Source organism: Falco biarmicus, chromosome 6 (assembly GCF_023638135.1).
Source record: "Falco biarmicus isolate bFalBia1 chromosome 6, bFalBia1.pri, whole genome shotgun sequence".
Lineage (NCBI taxonomy): Eukaryota > Metazoa > Chordata > Aves > Falconiformes > Falconidae > Falco > Falco biarmicus.
Window position 1 is genome coordinate 8809589 of NC_079293.1, and position 9764 is coordinate 8819352.

Sequence of the window (9764 nt, forward strand, 5' to 3'; positions counted from 1 at the left end):
AACTTCCACTGTTGCAAAATTTTACCACCTAGATGCCTATCCAAAAGGATTCATTCTAAGCAATTACACAAAGACAAACCACTGAAAACAGGTGAACCAGTAGGCATAACAAAATTACTACATTACGTCACTTGTAATAAATAATACTCAATTTTTGTATTAATTCCTGGCTAGAACGTCTGCTTTATTAAGGAATACAATCCCAACACTGAAACTACAAACTGATGGTGGAAGGGCAGGCTAGACAGAAGACACTAATCAGAAGATAAGTACACAAATGAAACACCAAAGACATCTGCACAGCTTCACTAAGTATGTGCAGGTTGGGAGAACCCTAAAGCAAATCTGTGTACTCCATCAACTACTAAGAATTATGTCCACATAACTGGAGTAATTTGAGGCTTACAAAAGAAAATATTAGGAACATTAAGACAAAACTATGTATAATTAACATATATGTATATATATTCTATAATGTCTGTGTTCAGGAAAGGCAAACTTTTATGCACATTTCCAAAGAACAAGCCATATCACTTTTTCAAAGGATACAACAGCCTGACATGGGTGGCAGCTTACTAATAAAAGAGAACAGGTTTTTTTACTCAGAGGCATGCTACACAAACCCCTCTCTGTATGCCTACATTTGACCAACACTTTGCAAATTCATTCAATTATTTTATCTAATTTTTTATTTTATTTTTCAGGCTTATTATTCAGGCTATCCTGAAACTGGCTCTGTAAACTGCTCCATCTTTTGGGGATCATGTTGCTAAAAGTTACATAGGCGATTACTGTAGCAAAGACTGTTCACATGCCAGTTTAGCAATGATACGCATTTACTTTATAGGAAAACACACATTTGTCTCTTTGTAAGGAAGATGTTGGTACACGTTGCAGTTTTGCCTTTTCTAAATATAGCAAAAGGGGCTACAGGAACTCAGATACTCCAAATCTGCTCTTTATGGGTGTGAATATCCTTAAAGATCTGTCCTTGAGCTGTACCCATCCCCTCAAAGTACAGATGAAGTCAGCTTCTCCAGAACCTGAAGCACCAAGGAGATCAAAAGTTTACCTTATGTTCAGTAATACCATGATCCCTTATTACAACCGTAACTGCTAACAATTCCCAGATGGATTTTGTCATTTTAAACACAATATTTATATTTTCATCACCAATGTAAAAGGTTTGTTATCCTTTCTGTAGTGATGGCTTGCCAAATGTACTAAGAAAAAAGTAATTTTCTGCATAAATTTCATCTTAACTCTCATCAATATGCATCCAGCTTACATTTCTGGTGTGCTGCTTAACTGTTCAAGGTTTGACGCGTACTATATGGAGAAAAACTCCCTGGAAGAATGGATATATCTTTTTTACAAGGCAAGATGGATGGAGGGTCAGGCTATCTCAGATGATCCCAAGAATCCAACAAAGGCAAGAAACATAGCTCTCCATCCTGAAGAAGTTCCTGTGTATCAAAAACAGAATGGTTACACATTGAAAAGTAAATTACTATCAGTATACCCTTGTAAGCTTGACTAATCTCCATGACACCCCAGAAATACAGTTATCATTAAATCAATAAAACTGTCTAGTTAGGAACAAAACCAGAACAAAAATGCTCAGACTACTTTTGGACTGAGGGCAAGCACTTCCAAGTGTGTCAGCTTATTACGACATTTACAGATAAAAAAATGCACTAAGGGCATACTCACTTTATTGTCATGATTTGCAACTAATCTTTCTACTCATGCCAAAGTACAACCACAAGCAAGTATTCAGTCTCATTTTGGCTTAATCTGCTGTATGATTACTTTTAAAGAAAGCATTTGCCATGAATGCACTTCAAAGAGAGAAGTTCAAACTGACAAGACAGCAAAGAGCTAGAAGAGCAACATGCCATTATATATGCGCTCAACAGGAACTCAGCTTTTAACTGCAAAGCTACATGGCAGCACATCTGAGATTTAGAAATCCATACAGGAAAGGAAGTTAGGGACAGGGAACCAACAACAGGGAAAACATGTATGCAGACATCAGACAGAACTACCTCTAAAAAAAGCATAGTAGTTTAACTTCAACCCCTCATACAGATCCACTAAATAGAGCGCCAAGGGACAGAGACTAGAAAGCTGTCTATGTTGTAAATGGATAAAGTGGCAGTACAGGCTAGCCATAGGATTTCACATGTAATACACCCAAGAGCATTAATAATAAAGAGAAACAATAGCATCCAGTCTTGAAATAGTGGATTTGCTGTCTTACACTATTGGCTCAAATTCTGAATAGAGCCAGATAGTTTTTCCTCAAATGCAAACTTTGAGAAAAACATGAAAATACTTTTTAATTATTGAACAAAAAGGTACACTTCCTACCTCTGGAATCTACTGACATTTTGCATCTGTCTATCCAAGCAGGTGTAGAGGGCAGCAAAAATTTTTAGCAAGTGCCCAAGAGCTTGCCTGGCTTTTTTCCTCCCAGCGACTTGATCAGCTTAGTAAAAGAAATTAATGTTATCCTATTTACCTGTATTTTCCTTATATCTCCACACCACTGTGGTTATACTATTATCCTTAAATATTTGTTTGCCTGTTCCAAGCATCTACTAATGTTAACAAACTACATGCTGAATGAAGTCCTCTACTCTGTGTAGAGGAGGTAAAATGCCACCTCTCTCTCTAAATCAGAAGCTTTACCCGCGCATATGTTCTGACATTTTCCCTTCCTATGCATAAGGATCACACGCAAGAGGGAAAAACTAACCTTAGCCACCTTCTACAGTATTTGCATCATTCTGTTCATATATTCAGTTAATTCTTTTGCAGTGCTCACTATTTAAGCAAAAGTGCACAGGTTTGCATGTAGTATAGAAAATGCTGTCAGTTACAGGAAGTAGAACCAGCTCCAAGAGCAGTTAAATCAACTTGAACACACTACAGTACTACTAAACACCCTTCCTGAACATTAGGTTCTACTACGTGGGCATTTAAGTGTTTCAAACTTCCTGCCCTCAGGATCTTGCCACCCACATTCAAGACAAGTAAGAATGGAAAGATGCAACACACAACCATCTTCAGAAACACATGGCATTGCTGGTCATTCACCAGTTATCAAATACTATTCTATAAATACTACAGCAGTTTTTATTACTGCTTTGAAAGAATAGATGCCAATTTTCATGCCGAGGAGTTTCTTTAAAACACAGGGGAAGTCACAAAAGCAGAAGACCTCCTTGTTAAAAGATACAAGCTTTTAGGTTAAAGCCTAAAGAGCAAATTGTAATGGTAGGAATACGAAAGAAATCCTGTGACTTTTGCTTACTCAGACATTTTAAAAATGGCTACTAGAAAGAGTCAAGCTAAACTTTTCCATAAGCAGTCAAAGTCTGAATCGAGACTTTGTGGCAAAGCCCTCCAAATCCTCTCCAACTTTGCTTCCTTCATACACCGTATGACACTGACTAGAAGACTGGGTTACAAGATTATTAGTTTTCTAACTAGACAGACTTGATAACTTCCAGCCTGTTCCTTACTGTGGCCACTAGTAAGTCTCTCTTTTTATCCAGCCACTACTTCCCAAAATACATAAAAACACGGTTTTTGAAGGTTTTTGCAGCCTCTACCCAAGCTTTAAGAAAAACTATACACATGCATAATATTTTCTTGGTTTTGTTTACAAGTCTGAAAGCCTAAACCAGGATTTTTGCAAAGGAAAACAAAACCACACAACATAAAAATAAAAGAATCGTAATAAAAAATAGCAACATGACTATGAAAATAAATAGCAAAAATTAAAAAAAGATACTACAAAGAAAGGGTAAGGTTCAAAAATATAAAATAGAGGTAATCAGAATGAAGCTGGACAGCAGAGAAGCAGGTGAGCTACTGCAGCACAAACAAACCTGAAGCTATAGGGAAGGTTTACCCAGAGGCAGCAGAGAACTGAGCAGCACACAAAATCACTAAGACACAATTTTAAGTCCTGAAGGCTTAAGGTTATAGCCAAGCAGTAACAAGAGACATAACTGAGACTAGTTTTAACTTAGGGCATCATTTCTGGAATAGCTATTGCTTTATCACTTGCACTAGCCAGAGCTGAATGGGTACACATTCCAAAACCATCCTCTCTCCTTTCCCCTCTCCTTGCCCACAAGCATCTTCCAGGGTCCAAAACTATTTGCGTGAATTCGTATCAAGCACTGCTCTGCTTTGCATGTATTTCTATAAAGCGCTACTCCTCAGCCTATTTAAAGACAACTTACACAACGTATTGAATGATACCCTCACCCAACTACATCTTCCTGTGTGTTGCCAAGTCTGCAACCAGCTGTACTATCCAGAACTTTTTTCGTTTAGATTTAGAATTTACCAAATTTAAATTAGGAGGGGAAAAAATAAAAATAAAAACAAAAACCACCAAACACCACTCCCGAAACAGCTCGTAAAATTCAGGTAAACAAAGAAATCGTGAAGAGACAAAATCAAGAAAAGGCGGTGAGGGTGATAAGGAGAGACACCAGGTCTCCCTACCCGAAGGGGCAGCCGCGCAGCTGAGCCGCAGGCCCCGTTCTCCACCGAGCGCCCCGCCCCAGGCCACCGCGCAGCGCCGGGGCACCGGCCTCCCGTTCCCGGCGGGCCGGGGGAGCCCCTCCGCCACAGGCGGCCCGGGCCGCGCGGCCTCCGCCGCCACCGCCGCTCGGCAGCTCCAACGCTAGGCGCGGGCGCGCCACCGCACTCGGCCCGGCCGCAATTACCTGGACCTGGCCCGGACCCGCCGCACTCACTCACCCGCCGCCGCCTCAGGGCCAGGACGCGGCTCCGGCCGACCGAGCGCGCGCGCCGCGCCCAGTTTGAATAGTACCGGACCCTAAAGAGCCCGCCCCCCATTGGTCAGAACGGCTCACGGCGCGGGGAAGGAAGCGAGCGCTGATTGGTCAGAGGAGGGAAAACAGCGGAGCCCGCCTGGCTATTGGAGGAGAGCTGTGGCAGTAGCGCTACTCACAGCAGCCGCAGCGGCCTCCCTCCCTGCAGCACCTCGTGGGTTGCCCCGAGGCTCCCGCCGCGTCCCGCTGCCCCGGAGCGGTGGGGGAGCCCCGTGCGCAGGCGCGCTGCGGAGGGCGGGCGGCGCGGCCGTTACCCGCCCCAGCGGCTGAGGCGTTCCGCCCGGCCCGGTGTCCCCCTCGGGAGCCGGCCGCAGCGCTCTTCTGCGGGGCGGGGACAGTACCTCGCTGTGCGGCTGGGCAGGAGCGTGGGCAGCGCTTCCCTCGGCGGCGGCGGCGGCGGCGGGGGCGGGCTTTTCCGCAGCCTTCTTTTCCCCGGAGGTGTTTGCGGACCGGGGAGGGGAAGCTCCCGCCTAAGCGCTGGTCAGGGACGGCCCAAGCAGCGTGGGGTTCCCCGCCGCCCGGGGCGCTGGCGTGGCTCCCGTCGTTATTCCCGATTGCCAGAGAGGAAAAAGGGAAATCTGAGCTGCCCAGGTCCGGTTCTTGATTACAAAGTGCAGAGCTCAGAAACGAGATAATGCGAACTTACTTAAAATATTTCTGAAAGTCTTTTCTTCTTTAAGCGATAACCGGTTATATTTTGAAAGCTCATTTAGCTGTAAGAGAATAGCAGGGCTATGCGTCCTCACCAGCTTCTTAAGATTATGTCTTTCCTTTACCTTTTTCTCGGATTCTTCGTAAGCCGGTCCCACATCTGTGCCTAAGGCCGCTAAAAGCTGCTCTTTCTCTGAGCTTCTCCCTTGGAAGTTGCATTATAATAATGCAAATGCACTAAGTAGAACAGTTCAGCCTCTCAGTTTACATTCTGGCTTTACACATTAATAACTGTGTTTGTTATAGCGGTACGGTTCTTCTGATACTTACAGTATTTTCAAGATTGTTAACATGCTACAAAAAAAAGAGAGATGTATATATCCCTTATTAATTTGATAATATTCATCATTAGCTTTCCATAAACACTACATATGATGTATTAATGATGTAATACCTACACTGGTCTTTCATTGAAATTTATCTTACTCGTCTTTATTTATCAAGTATTTAAGTATGTTACCTAATCTAGTGATATAAGCTTACTCAACAGTCAAGGAAAAGAGGCATTTCATGAGAGAAATTCAGTCCAAACACCTGTTTTAGAATGTAATGGATGATCCCATGGAGGTGCCTGTGTTTCTCTACAAAGCATAGAGCAACTCAGCTTTCAGCTAAAAATAAGTGAAATGATTTTTTTTTTCTTACGTTGCCTTACTCCTCCTTGCATATATACATTTTTGGTGGGTTTGATGGTTTTGTTGTGTTGGAGCTCTCGTGTTTGACCAGAATCCAAATCTAATGAAACGCGTTGCATGAATCTGCTCTGCATCTATCTTCACTTGAGGGATGTAGTCATAGATTATTTTATTAGCAGGAGTTTTGATGCAGTCAAAGGAAAAGAAAGTTGTATCGTTCTACTGAGTAAATAAATAATGCTGTAAGGAGTTTTCCTTTAACTTCTGTAGCTATGATAAGAAATCTGGATGCCATATAGAATCTGGCAAAACCAAAATTGGGAGAAAAAAGGCAGGGTAAACCTCTGAAAAAAACATCGGAGAGAGAAGAGGGTCCAAAAAAAAAAAAAAGGCTGTAATGCTGATAGAAAAAATAAAGGGGAGCCCATTTAATATTCTTCAACAAAATATAAAATACATGTGGTGTTTGGATTGTTGGTAGAACCGTGATTTGTTTGCTTATAAATGTTTATGCTGGATACTTTATTCATTATAGAGTCATAGATGTGTAGGGAATTTTAAGTAGATCAGTTGAAGTCTCCACCAAAAGGTGATTTCAGTTTGAATAATGGAAGTAATGTGTGTATCACAAAAAGAAGGACTAGATTGGATAATAAACAAAAGGAGAGAGATCCATCTTTTGTAATGAGTTAACCATGTGAAAATCCTGTTTCATTGTTTTAAGCACCTCATGATATGGTAAGATTTTGTATCAGTTCGAATGATGGTACTGCAAATCTTAATGTAGCAAAGGTACAGGTGAGTCATGAAGGGTCTTTCAAATGTTGATAAAATCTTTATACCACATTATGGTGTTTTCTGCAAAAGTATATATTCTTCCTCTTCTAGTTGAAATTTTGACAGCCAGTAACCCAGCCTCTTGACTTGGTATTTGGGATTTAATTTCTCTGATACAAAGCATTGATCTAAAAGAAAAGAGGTAGTAGCTTGTTGGTTACAACTAATGACAGGCATTCAGTATAGCTGATTTGGAGAAGGCTCTGCAGGGTATTTCATGGACACTTCACTGAGCTTATCTGTACTGTTCCTGACTGCTGATGAACTGCAACAACCTACGGATGTCTACGAGAATAAACAAACAAACATTCTAGATGGCAGTCACCTCAGCAACTGTGAAGTTGTTCTGAAAATAAGTAGATAATTAACAAACTATTAAGATTTTCATCAGCAAGAATAATCACCAGATGTCTAGTATTCCCACTTTTCATTGGTGTTGTTTCCGTGACATACTGCTTGTTTGTCATTACTGCCTGCTTTTGAGAATAATGTGTAATTTTTTTGTTTGTTTTTAATGAAAAGAAATAGAGAACAATAGTTATGTATGTCAGTGGATCTTGTCCCATGGTGTTTCTTCATTCACAGATCCGATGCATGCTTTGTGACTGGACTTAGAAAATAAACTTTCTTTCCATATTAATGGACACATTTGATCACTAAAATAATGATAGCCATTGTACCTGGGCTTCTTTGTGCTGTCTGATACCATTTTTTGCTGAAAGTCTGTAAAATGCACAGATACACACACACACAAAGCACTGATTTAGAAACTGCCTAATCAACAGATCCCGAAAAGGAAGTGTCACCAAGAAGTGTTCAAGCTGTTCATTTCAGAAGGATATCTCAGACATATTTTGAGTATTCTATTGGTGATATAAAATGGCTACCGATAAACTTGCTACAAAGATGATGTTAAGGCTGCAGGCAAATTTTTAGGTTCTTGACTAGGTCCTGACCTGAAGTTCAACTGACTGAAGGGGCATGGAAATCTAGACGACGTGATGAGAAATTGTGACTGTAACATTACAACAAGCTGATGAAAGCTATGGAGCGCACTGTGAAAATCTGCTGGATCTCACATGTGGTTATGGGAGAGTTATATGGGGAACAGCCAGACTTCAAGGTATTTGAAGTGGAATATTTTGAAAAGGGCATCTTTTGTGGGGTACATTCATGCCAACACCAAGAGCACCTATGTAATGTCACGAATGGCACCACCATGTCACTTCAGCAATGGTGCCACTTCAGAGATCACTTCAGCAATGGTGCCAGCCATACCAGATTTGAATATGCTTTTATCAAAACTGGGACCAATGCAGAAGAAGGAATTAGAGACAGGTTTTCCCATTTCAGCGAAAAAGAGCTGAGAAATGGGAAAAGCTCTGGAAAGAAATGCATACATTTTCTTGCTCTTCAGTTAAAGATAAAGCTTGTAGTACAGTATGTTATGTTTAGCATAACTTATTGTGATCATTAGTAGAGCTACTACATGAAAATTTCTAAACTGTGCTAAGAGATCAAGCGGGATATTCCAGTGGTCCGTACCACCTTAAACTCTGTGAATCCACAAGACATCCTTGGTGTTCAAGAATTGATCAGCATTTGACCTGAACAGGCTGGAGAGCTGGGAGGAGAGGAACCTAATGAAGCTCAACAAAGGCAAGTGTAAGGTCCTGCACCTGGGGAGGGACAACCCCATGCACCAGCACAGGCCAGGGGTGACCTGCTGGAAGGCAGCTCTGCGGAGAAGGGCCTGGGGGACAGCAAGCTGCCCATGAGCCAGCTGTGTATCCTGGTGGCCAAGAAGGGCAATGGGATCATCCTGGGGGGGATTAGGAGCGGTGTGCCCAGCAGGTCAAGGGTGGTTATTCCCTGCCCCCCTCCTCTGCTTGCCCTGGTGAGGCCACACCTGGGGTGCTGTGTCCAGTTCTGGGCTCCCCAGTTCAAGGGAGACAGGGAACTGCTGGAGAGGGCCCAGCGGGGGCTATGAAGATGGTGAGGGGACTGGAGCATCTCCCTTGTGAGCAAAGGCTGAGAGAGCTGGGGCTGTGTAGCCTGGAGAGGAGAAGTCTGGGAGGGGATCTGGTCAATGTCCACAATACCTTAAGGGAAAGAGTCAAGAGGATGGGGCCAGGCTCCTTGCAGTGGTGCCCAGTGACAGGACAAGGGGCAACGGGCACAAACTGCAACACGAGAAGTTCCATCTGAATATGAAGAAAAACTTCTTAACTTTGAGGGTGACAGGTTGTGATTTAACCCCAGCCAGTGACTAAGCACCACACAGCCATTCACCCACTCCCCCCACAGTGGGATGGGGGAAAGGATCAGAAAAGTAAAAGCGAGAAAACTCATGGGTTGAGGTAAAGACAATTTGATAGGTAAAGTAAAAGCCACACAAACAAGCAAAGCAAAACAAGGATTTCATTCACTGCTTCCCATCAGCAGGCAGGTGTTCAGCCATCCCCAAGAAAACAGGACACCATCACACATAACAGTTACTTGGGAAGACAAACACCATAATGCCAAATGTCCCCGCCCTTCCTTCTTCTTGCCCCAATTTATAGACTCAGCATGACATCATATGGTATGGAATATCCCTTTGGCTACATCAGATAATCTATCATGGCTGTGTCCCCTCCAGATTTACCGTGCCCCTCCAGCCCTCCCTCTGGCAGGGCCTGAGAAACTAAAAGCCCTTGAC

At 42.7% G+C, this 9764-nt stretch overlaps 1 protein-coding gene across 1 annotated transcript in view; it reads right to left on the minus strand.

Moving 5' to 3' along the window:
• TTK (TTK protein kinase) overlaps positions 1-1461 on the minus strand; it is a 32941-nt gene extending 31480 nt beyond the window's left edge. Inside the window, exon 1 of the mRNA XM_056344820.1 lies at positions 1289-1461. The gene's annotated coding sequence lies outside the window, so the exon portion shown is untranslated. The remainder of the gene's footprint in view (positions 1-1288) is intronic.
• Between the last annotated feature and the right edge of the window lie 8303 nt (positions 1462-9764).